Here is a 12,929-nt window from a genome sequence, read left to right on the forward strand (position 1 = left end):
TTTGAACAACCCTATTTTAACTCTGAATTATCTATCAGTGAGGGAGCATTTAAACAAAGGTGTAGGGTCTGGACTGATACCAATTTCAATTTGGAAAAGTTTGTGGTCAATGAGGTCAAATGCCTTTATCAGGTATATAAAGAGGACATCTGTAAAGAGATCAATATCAGAGTTTAGGAGGATGTCATCGGTTAGTGGCCAAAGTGCTGTCATAGTACTTTGTCCAGGCCAAAATCCATGTTGCTTGGAGGTGAGAAGGTGGTACTGCTGGATATAGAGGGAGGGATGGGTGTAGCCTAATGTTTCAAGAAGTTTGCCACAAGTTGGAAGGGTGGATATTAGATGGAAGTGACAGCTATCTTTTGGGATGGTTTGCTTTGGGAGGGAGTTTAATTATAACAGTTTTCCAAATTTGTGCCATGATGTTTTGTGGGTGAGATGAAGGCATAGATGCTCATTGCAGTGATATATGAACCAGGATTTTATGTTGTCAGATCCAGGAGGGGCATCAGTGGAAATATTTCCAAGTAGAATAGAGACTTCTTTGGGATGTATGTACTTGAAGTAGAAGAAGGGTGAATGGTGGTAGGGTGGATGATTCATGCTATTTGGGAGGTGTGGAGTTTATTGTTAGGAGATTGCTTAATTCTTTAAGGAAATCTTCTGGAGAAAGTTTTGCTGTACCCCACTGAATAGTGCTTATAGACAGGGTATCATGGGGAGATTTTCTTCCTGTAAGTGTTTGGGGAAATGCAAGAGAGTAGTTTCTTTCTTTCTTTGGAGATTTCTTTTGTGCCTTCTGATGGACATCTTGCCTAGATTATGCAAGAATATAAAGGGCATGCAAGTGGTGGGGATCTGTTTCATTGTTGGCCATGTTTCATCCCTTAGAGTTAAAATATGTTTGAGTTCAGTGAATAGTCATTCAGTTATTGGGGGGGGGGGTTATAAAGCCTATGGAACAGTAGGAAGAATTTGTCTTGCAACTGGAGTAGATGGTTGGTTAGGCTTAAAGCTGCTGTACTAGGGTCATGTAAGGAGAGTATAGGGTTCCAGTTGTGGGCTGTAAGAATGATTCTGAGTTTGTCTATTTTTATGCTACTCTGGTTTCTGAAAGCTTTTAATATTGTTGGCAGTTTTATAGGAAGGTTGACAATTGTAAAGGTGATTGGGCAATAGTTGCTTGGTGATAGTGGCAGAATGTTTGTGCCGGTGATGGAGTTTGGCATGTTTGTAATAATCAGGTCGAGTGTGGAGTGTTTGGAGAACCTGAGGTTAGATCTTGGTTCTTTTATGAATTGAAGGAAAACTATGTCTGCTAAGAAAAAAAAAAACATGTCAGATCAAATAAGTCCAAGATAATTAAAACTGAAGTCAGCTAGAATGATTATGTTATTACTTTTGGCACAGTTATTGAGGATGCTAGTGATAAGAGATTTGAATTTGTTTAGGGAATCAGGGGGTGGTATATAAGTACTGGTTTATTTCTGTGAGCTGGAAATTGTAGGAGACTTAAGTTAGAACCAGACTCTGAGGAGGAGTTTTTTTGGGCAATGACTTTTAGATTTGGTTATTTCTGTACAAAATTAAAGAGATTCCCCTTGATCATTTGCCTGGTCTGGCATAATTTATATACTTGCAGAAGGTTAGAAAGTGTTGAAAGCTGGGGGTGTTTTTTGACCCAGGATTCTCTGGCTGTTAGAATGTCTGGATTGTGCTGGGAAATAAAAGCACTTACGTGGTTTAGCCTGTATTTTATGTTATGTGCATTGAGGAAGGCACATGTCAGTGTAAGAAGAGGGTAGTTCTGATGTTGAGGAAAAAGAGTTGTTTGGCCTGGGTTGGGCTAAATGTTATTCTTAAGAAAGAGTATAAACATTATGAAGAATAGTCTGAAAGAGTTCTTCTGTGTTTTTAATCAGAGAGAAAACTGTTTCTGAGATTTTGTAATCATATGGGAGTGATCCTGACAGAGGTGAGCTGGGTAATCAGACTGGTCTGATTACTGAGGGGTTATTTATAATGGCTTACTATCATAACTCTGAAGTGCATTTCATCAACAGGTGGTACATCAAAGTACAGTTTCAAAGGGGCTAAAAATCGAACATAAATATAGTGAACCTGCATCACCGAACACCAAATGGAACATGAAATCCAATGGTCACATTTTCATAACAGCCAATTTTGAACCATCAGCATTAACATGGTTCAAAATGGGGACATTAAATAATTTTCAATTTGAACAATAAGGTTTGGCAATGTGAATAAATGAACAAGAGTTATGATAGTAGGCCATTTATAATACAGGTTCTGCTTTGCATCAAATGATACGTTCCACAACCTAGGAGGATGTATCTGGTAAGGCAGACTATATAATTGCTACATTTCACTATTGATAACTACATATGTACTCCTCATGACTAATGCAGTCTTGTTCAGCAACATAGGACACCTGTAATCTAAAAATCATCATCGCCCATCAGTATGTCTGTATCTTATTTATTGTGTGTTATACATCAGATGGAATGGTACATAGTGTCTTGTATGTGTTTAATCCTGAGCTGTGCATGTTCATTTTTCACATGATAGCAGCATTTTAATCCTAATCACCAGTGGTGGAGTCACTGTGGGATATGTCAGGTCAGTTTTAATAGTAATACTGACATTATCTGTCATATTTGTTTGATATGTAAATTACATGGCAAATCTCTGTTCTATAGAGTCGCTGAACCACCCATAGCCATGACAACCTGGTAAGTCCATATCATCATTAGCACAGTAGTTATATAGCTGTTCCTAATTTTGGTACTATGCTACATCATTTGACTTCTATGAAAGTATGTCACATGTGTCATCTGTCTCTTTTTGTAGCATATCCACTACCTGCCTCCTCAATAGCCCATCCACTGATCACTAAGATTGAGATAGGATCATACCTGTCAACTTTCCAGATATTTGCAGAATGTCCAAATTTTTGCATCATAACTTTTTTTGTGTGTGTGTGCCTCACAAAATTTGTGTTTTTCTGGCAAATCACTGATTATTGAAGTCCCCAAATAATGACACAACATTGAGTTTCAGACTTTATATTCTTCAGAAAATGCATGCCAACACAAACCTTAATATTCTAGTAAATTTCTAAGTTTATAAGAACAACATTTAACGTGTCCCTATTTTTTGGTGTTTGTTCTCCCATTATTTTAGGATTTGTCCAGTTTGTTGCACTAAAAGATTGAGAGGTATGGAAGGGATGTAATGTGCCTTACTGTGATAGTATGACCAATGGCACATGGCCCACTGCATTGGGTTCATTGTCTGGCCAACAAGGGACAGACATGAGGTTCATGGTGTATCTTCTGATAGGATGGATAATGTGGCCAGCCACTGTGATGAGGAGGGGGCATCAGATGACAGACATGATGATAGCCGTGACACACTGTCCTATGTAGAGTCTGATAATGATCTTAACTCTTTCCTATGATGGGCAGATACTGTATTTCAGACCACACACAGAAGTGTAGCTGATGTGCATGGGAATGTGTCAGAGTGTGACCCCTTACTATTACAGGCACATGAATGTTCACAGTGATATCATGGCTCTGACCTGTGTGCACTTGCCTGTGCCAATGCTTATATAGAACACCATTTGCATTTGTTACATGAAGGACAGGAGTGCAGACATGGAGAAGCTGTGGTAGCACCGGCTGTGTAGCATGACAGTGTTGTATTGGTTGCACGCTCTGTAGAATACTTTGTTACAGCAATGCTGGAGCAGTACCATAGTACAAACCAGGTGTTACATGCTCTAACTGTACTGAGCAGATTACCTTAAGTAAGGATAGGTAGACCCCCTCTCATTAGACCCACACATGGCCATCAGATATCAATGTCTGTGCTGCAATGTGCACACACATTCTTCTGTTGGTCACTCAACTGTGAGCCCAGCAGTCACATCCAGACAGATCACACTACTGCTCCTACCCACACTGTGTCCCAAAATGCTAGTGACACCATATCCAGCTCCAGATTACAACACCATGGGCTGAGTGTTTACAGATGTGGCAGGGGAAGCCAGGACCACAGTCCTGTTGTATCATTCTGACCCTGTAGCAATGCTGTGATAACCAATGACAAATCAATCTGTATATGCTTTTTCAAATTTCTAATAGCGCAGGGGTTTTCCAATCATTTCTTTGACCTCGGTGACTAGCTTCAACTGGTGATATGCAATACATATTTAATATTGACAACAGCAATGCTCTTTGTGACAATCTCCATTCTTCTATGTTTGCATCTCTTACTACTTGATGCACAGCACATATTTACATTGTTAACAGCATGTTATCTTAGTCATCAAGCATTGATTGCTGCTTAACACATTTCCTTTGTTGTCTGCCTTTCCTGTATACACAGGTATGCCTCTGTATGAATACCTGTGTTAGTTATGGAATTTTAATATGGTAGTGGACATGCCTCATCCACAGCACTCACTGCACTTCTGTAGGCCAGTTCCCATTTTGTATCCACCTGCTGATGTGTAGTTTCCATGTGTGCCTTCCCATATCTCCCTGATTACATACACACACACACACACACACACACACACACACACACACACACACACACTTGCGTTGTTGTATCCCAAGCACTACTGCATATTCCATGGCTGATGTGTACTCACTGTAATTGATGCTCTGCATGATTGAATTTATTCTTACCTCTAACTGAGTCATGTTGCAGCAATAACCCATACACTGTAGTGTCGCCTTATGTGTTACATTCCACGTCAGGCATGGGATGTGAAGAGTGTGTTTTTTTTTCTTTTGGCCTTTCCTTGGGATTGTCTGTATTTACTCATGCTGTTGTATGCTGTTTACTGTGTTGTACCACACTGTTAGACATCATACAAAGCTATATGTAAATCATTGATGTTACTGTACAGACCCTGCTTTTAGGTTATGTTTGTGCTGATTCATTCCCATGCACTCCATGTGCCTAGATTTCTTGTGGCCCTCACTATTTTATTGCTACCTGCTCATGCTAGTTTTCTGTATGATGATATTCTTCCTGTACAACAACACCTTCTTTTGTGCACACCTTCGGAATGCTACACATTTGCCTGTTTGATCCTCTTTGGTGATGTACTTTGCAGAGAGACTTCTTATGGTGATGTTTCCTCATATATATCCAGATGTGTTCCTTGCTTAGCATTGTGCATATGTTCTTACTGGTATATCATATGATTTTGTTGAGTATGATTCTCAGTGTAGATGAATAATGGTTTCTTTCCTGTAGTCATGCTCTGTGCTGTTGTTGTGAGGCAACACAAGAATATCACTGTTTAGTCTGTGTACATTTATACATCCAAAACACTAGCGGCCAGCAAAAAGCAATACTAAGACACTGAAATCTTGAATGAAGTTTAAAGATAATAGTTATTCCATATTCTTGTTGTAAATATCTCCAAACCGGTTTCGGCTATCAAGCCTTCATCAGTGGTAAAGTTCCCCCTCTCTTAGGAGTGATAAGTATTTATACATATTCCCAACCAATGGAAAACATGGTACAGCCCAACCTAGTGGTTAGAATACATTATTGTGTTTCAAAACATGAAATTAAATTCGAACATGTTATGTAGTGCACTAATAATCTCAAAACAAAAAGTCCCCATGTTATAATGGAACAAAAATAAGTCTTTAAAAGAAACACATATATCCAATTATATAGAAATAATGATAATCTTCTGAAATGCATCATGTTTGCCATATACAACTCTACCTGGGGAGCATATCCTATATTCCTCATACAATGCTTTGCTCATAAAGTGTGATACCTTAGCATATGAAAAATCTTATGTTTGATATTGGTTACATATAAAGCATTTGTTAAAAATGTATGTATGTATGTGTATATTCGTATATTAGTATATCCTATGTGAACATGAAATTTTGAAAGGACCAACGTCCTATCCGATTCTCCAGTATTTTATACAATCTAGAATTCCTACATGGCATGCAAACAACAACATGAGAGCATACTGCAAAGTCATAACAGGACGCAGAATCACACAACTATGGCTCACGCTAACAGGATATGGAGACACTTAGGTGACAAACAGTGCACATGTGCGAATGTACCTGTGTAGGGTACAAGACAACATTAATATCATAGATTACAGGTGTGCTAAACAATGTTGCACTATATTAACAATACGAGCATCTTTACCAGGTCTGTCTGTACCCAATGTTTCATGGCCCATGTCTCTTGAAGACGTATCTGTAGGCTAAAATGGCGCACAAACAACAACATGTAAGTATACGCCACAGTCATTACAGGAGGCAGAGGCACACAACAACTATGAATCACACTAACAGGATGGGATCACTACTAAATCCTGAATTACAGAACCTCGAGACTCTGAATGCTGAAGACCAGAATCTCAAGATTCCGTAATATCGTAAATAAAAAATCAAACTTTTTTAAAGCATATGCAGGGAGGCAAGCACTCCTGCACCCTCCACACCCCCTGCAGCTTAAATATACCAACTCCGAGATTGCACCATAGTGGAGTGAATGGCAAAATAGTGCCGTGCAGAGCAAAACGAAAATGTTGCTGTTCACTCCACTGTAGTGCGATCTCGTTGTTGGTATATTTAAGTGCAGGGGGGCTTGGCCCCTTGCGTATACATTTCTAAATGTTTGTTTCTTTTTTTTTATTTCGGTATTACGGAATCTCGAGATTCTGGTCTTTGAGATTCAGAGTCTCGAGATTCCATAATTCAGGATTTAATAGTGATCCCCACACATGTTACTGTTAGTGGTATGTATGTAATGTGTAGTTAAGATATATTATTATTTTTTCCATTTTCTCGATGTGTAAAGGTTTTTCTATCAAATTGCGGTTTGACATCTGGAAGACAGGGTGATATCCATATCTTTGGTTTTATATAGGTGCTTACATATTGACACAACAATGTTAAAAGCATATGTGAAAAGAATGGCTCATCTCTCACTTAAGTGCATAGCTATGCAAAACAATCTGTGTAATGTACACTATTGTTATGTACAGGTAAATGGGATGAACATAAAAAATGTCTGATCAGCTGATTCATATGCCCTAATATCATCAGCATACATGTGCACAGCTATCAATCCATTCAACATGTTTGTGCATTTCATTTATGCAGAGGTGGGATTTAAAAACATGTCAGTGGACATAACACATAACCCATGTGTCATAACTACAATACTATAACAATGGTGTTGCCACAGTTACATGACATATGAACACACCTATCAATTCTACTTCAAAAATGTAGAATGCATCTCAGATATTATCACAGTGACAGACAGCATCACAAATGTGACCTTCATGATATGGCACACAACACAACTGCTGAAATTTATACTGAAACAAGGCTGTAAAACATCTGCATAAGAAAATGGCCTGTTATACAGTTATGACTACTATATATAACCTCAACAAGCAATGAACATGATAGGCCATTTTAATGTTGCCTATATCTCAATGAATCTAATCACAACTACTACTACTATATTATTAAGCATCAGACAGATTCTGTAAGTCAGTCAGTGAACATACAACTTGCTGACAACCCCATAAGACAGCTGTCTTTGCAAACATATATCAGATACTACAGGTTATTCTGTGATAACTACAGATTCCATCTGTATCTGTAATTTACTGGAGCTGGTTTGAATGTAGTCATAGAATTGCATATGGGGAAACACTCCTTGTTAGTGAGGGACATGTACCCATATACAAGCATATTGTTGAGCTCTGCTCCCATCCTTTATGTAACAGACAGATTATAATACAGATAATTCCAAGCAATATATGCACAAAAGCATGTTCCAGTTGTTTTACACAGCACAGTGTAAACACAAGTATGTGACAGTAACACTGTATTCTACTACAGCAATGTAAGGAGGTGACAGCTTACCTTTGGAAGCTAGCTGCCATTCAGCTGTCTTCTATGGTGAGGTTAGCTAAGCACACACAGCTTTTAAGTGCCATTTGTGCCATATGTAACTAATGAGGTTCATTAACATTCAATGTTTTAGAATCCCATTAGCAAACATCTGCATAAGTTCTTAATTCCCTTCACATTAACTAATAGCGCTACAGAAGTTGCCATTGCTCAGTGCAACTACCCAAGAGGTATCAATAAACAGGAATATCTGCAACATGTGTCCTATGCCCTCCAATAGTTTGACACCATGCTATATGTGCAAACTTTAAAATTTAATATTGATGCATATTCCTATGATATCTTTGCTATCTGTGAACTGAGTGGGACCTCAGCATTTTTTAAAGGCAGTTTTTTTCTTCCATGTACAACTACTTTAGTGAAGATGTCAACCAAGTGACTTCAACGAGTCCAGGTGCCGAGCTGGATATATGAAACGATGACACAGATGCTCGCCATCTATGCTGAACATGAGCAGTGGATGCAAGCACACCCCAGGAATGTAGTGATGTTTGACATCTGGAAATGCATTGTAAAGGAGCATAATGGACAAAATGGGATCTACAGGATTGGTGTGCAAGTCTGCCTCCACTATAATGACCTGCACTGAAGGGACACAGAGGATCTATGCCAGAGGATTGCAGAGGTATGGTGCTAGCCACCTGAGGCCTAAAGCAAGTTGCATACTCACACCTTAACACCTACATTACCATATATTTTTATAATAAGTATATGTGTTTATGTGATTGGGCAGCCACAGTGGTGCAGTGGTTAGAATTGCTTCCTCACAGCAAGAAGCTCTCCGGTTCAATCCTCGGCTGGAGTGCCTTCTGTGCGGAGTCTGCATGTCCTCCCTGTGGTCATGTGGGTTTCCTCTGGGAGCTCTGGTTTCCTTCCACATCCCAAAGACATTCTGTAGGTGGATTGGACACTCTAAATTGGCTCTAGGTGTGAGTGCATGCATTTGTGTGCCTTCTGTGGAAGGTTGGGTGCTGGGCTGGCAACTCAACACCGTAAAACTCCACTGCCAATCATGAGCGGACAGGTGATCCGCTGTGGTGACCCCTAACTGGGAAAAGCCGGAAGAAGAAGAATATGTGTTTATGTGATTAATCGTGTTTCAAGCATACTCCATGAATGTCTGTATTAATAATAGTAATTACATGGATGAATAATATGGAATAATCATTGAAGTTAATATTCACATGTCGACACATTCTGAGGTTATCTGCAACTATACTGTGCCAGTGTAAACATTATGCAAGGCTGTCTATTATACCTATATATCAATATGGACTTCAAACATATTATATTATTACTGCTGTTCCATGATGCCTGCTTCTAAAACATGTAGTGAACTGTGATGTCTTTTAGTTTAACTAGTTAAGCAATTTAGCAAAGACAATATTGTTTGCCTATGATGGATTCAAATCCCACAGCATTCAATTTTTGAGAAATTATTGGCAGTAATTAGATTAATATTGACCATCACATAATGAAGATCTATATTTGTTTGGTAACTTAAACAGTACAGATTTATATACATCTAGCATGGCCATTGTGCATTAATGCCTGTAGTGCTTAAGCCACGAATGACATTTCTCCACTTTTCGCAAAGCTTCTAGAAACATCTTACAGTATATTTATATATGTGTGAATGCTAAGTAATACATACTTTAATAAATTTTACAACAGTCTGTTATAATCCATATCTGCTTTCATCAGTTAAATGAATTTAAGCCCAATGCAAGGCACCACGGCCAAAATATATGTGAGTCTTATGAATACAATGCAAGTACAAGAAGTGTGGATCTGTAATCCTTAAACTATCTTATGGCTGTAGGTTTTGCAGTGTATGTGGAATCATTGACTACCCTCCTACCTAATTTACATGTGTAGGTTTGAATCCCACAGTTGTGCACTAATTCTGTAAATGGCTACTTACTTGTTTCAAGTACATAAGAATGTTTTTTTTCCAAAGTGCGAGTCTTAAATTAAGTGTGCTGGGACATGCTATTTTTACCCTGTGGATAAATGTGCATTTCATCTGGGATGTCCAGATAATATCCCACTGAACAGCTGCCAAATAATGTGATATCCCTTACTATCATGGGTCAGTAACTCAGGAGCTTCAGTCCTCACTACTGACTCCAATGTGAGATGGTCATTAAACAAAAGTAATATTTCACAATTTTCCCCTAAGAACACAACAGGAACATGCTCTACAGCCTAGGACTGGACTGCAAACTTCTGTCCACCCCTAATGTAACTCCTTATTATACACTTCAGAGCAATGTGTCCCAGTTTAAGACCTCTGATACATTCACACTTAAATAAATTAAATCTCATGCATCCAAACAAGTCTGGGATAGTCTGGCACTGATTTCCATCTGTGTCCCTTCCCTAAAATAACATCACAATGTTGCCACCAATCAGTGTCTTCATGCCATTCTAAAGGGGTGTCCAACTATGAAAATTAACAAATAGTAGCAAATAACCTATGCAGTTAGGCTGTCAGAGTGGCCATGGGAATTATCACAGCAAGTATATGCACTCTCAAATCACTAAAGAAAAATACTGATTGGCCAGCCACAATGTAAGTGAATAAAAATATTTAGTATTGAGGAAAATGATAAAAAATATGAAACAGTAATTTCCCAATAAACAAACAGAGCTCAAATCACAAGGAAAATGAAATCAATACTTAAGGATAGAAATCAAACACTTAGAACAACTCTGACTGATCTAACTGAATAGTTATAATTTTCCTATCTGACTAAAAAACACTGCCCCTGATATAAACTAAATTACTATAACATAGCAAAGGCAGGCTTACATTTCTTGGTGAGTCCTTTTTTGGGTATCCACAGCACAGTACATCTGTAACTGTTACTGCTGTAACTGACTACTGTAACTGACAATTACTGACAACTGTAGGCTCTTTTATAGACTAGCCTAACTGTCAACTGTTCCAGTTCTAATTTTCATTTCACATTTTGAAAACCAACCAACAGCTGTTTTCTAAAAGTTCCTGCCTGTCTTTCAGCTTCTGCTAGTAACACATAGCAGCTGTCAACATTCTGATGGCATCATCTGCTGATCAGCTGAATCTGAGACTGTTCATCTCCAGAATCTCTCCTCATAAATATATACAGCCAGAAATGCAAAATGACACTGCTCAAGTCTTTAAAACATTCTGTACAAACAGACTACAAATCAACATGCAAGAACCTGTCTACAATATCATAGCTAGCCATGTTGGCATACAACATACAGGCCAATTTAAAACCATGCACAAAAACTCAGCTAGACATGTTAACACAAACAACAGTGTCTAATGTCTTCACATTTCTCCCTCCATGACTGAAGCACAGTTTTCAAGTGACCCTTGAAAGACGATACTTGAGAAAAATGAGCCTATCTGGGAATATCAACCCACTCCTCTCCTAGGCAATCCATTTGCATTAGCATTATTAACCCTACTGCAACATTCTTCTGCTTCCAAAGAGACTTGGCTGAGCACAGCCCCCACCCCATGATTTGATGCACATCTACTTGCATAACAATTTTTTTACTATAATCTGGGCTGGCCAACACAGGGGGTCCTTCCAAAATTTTCTTAAGTTTTTGGAATGCCTTTTCCCAATCTCTAATCTGCACTACCTTATCAAGTTTATTTTTCCTAGTTAGATCAGTAAGGGGTGCAGCCATTGCACCACAACTGGGCACAAATTTTCCACAGTACTCTGCTGTCCCTAGAAATGTTCTGAACTGTTCACACTTGAATAGTTTCCACTTTAACAGGTTCTGGCCTAACCTTGCCACTTCCCACTCTGTGTCCTAAGTAAATGACCTCTGTCATCCTCACCTGATATTTACTGGGTTTAATGGTTAGTCCTTCCCTTTTGAACTGGTCTGCAAATGCAAGTAGCATAGTCTTTAATATAGAGTTTAACCTCTCCACAATACCATTAGTCTGGGAATAGTATGGGGTGGTGTTTAAATGTTTTACCCTGCAAAGCTTCCACAAACAGGTTAGCAGATCTGACATGAAGTTGGCACCTTGGTCAGTCAGTATTTCCATTGAAAAACCTACCCTGTTAAAAATTTCTAGCAAAGCATTTGGCACCTTTTCTACATCAATATCACCTGCAAAAGGAATATTAGGTACTATAGCTAGAAATGGCAGACACTGAGCTCTAGGCTGTACCAACTGATGTACTACCTCACCTTCCGGCCTATCTCCAGGAGTCCACCCTTTATACAACAAACCTTTGCTACTGTATACAGACTCCCATCTTCCTTGAGCTCAGGTGCTTCCTTAGCCATCTCCCTCAGTCTTTATAATGTAGAGTCCATAAGTTGAGACTGTCTCAGCTCTACATTTATGAACATCCCAAGCTCCCCTTTTCCAGGAAGCCTAGTAACTTCTGACAGCTGTATCTCATTGTCAGTCTGAGTGCTATCACTCTTCTCCATCCTTGCAGTCACCATGTCCAAGGAAACATCAGTACCTACCAGCAGCTACATCTCACTTTCAGACATACTGCCACAGAATAGCTCCTTCTCTGAAACAGGCTCTACACTATTCCCACCATCAGGTATGAGATCTGTCTGGGTCTCCCCCAGTCTACCAGACCTACATGCATGTATCCAAGCTTGACTGTGTGTCACTGCATGTACACAAGGTACTGATTATCAAAGTCATTCTCTATCAGGACATCTGCAGGTATATTCTCAAACACACCTACCTGCTTGCTTCATCTTTCACCCTGCCAGTCAAGATGAACCCTAGCCAAAGGTATTTGGAATGGACTCCTTCCCAAAGCTCTGACTGGAGTGGACTGTACAAGCAAGTACTGCTCTTCTTTAACCACTGAAGGCTTCACAGTTGTTACATCAGAAGCAGTGTCTCTCTTAGCAGTGACCTGTTTACCA

Source organism: Protopterus annectens, chromosome 5.part0, assembly GCF_019279795.1.
Source record: "Protopterus annectens isolate FY-2018-M chromosome 5.part0, PAN1.0, whole genome shotgun sequence".
In the NCBI taxonomy this organism is placed as follows: Eukaryota; Metazoa; Chordata; order Ceratodontiformes; family Protopteridae; genus Protopterus; species Protopterus annectens.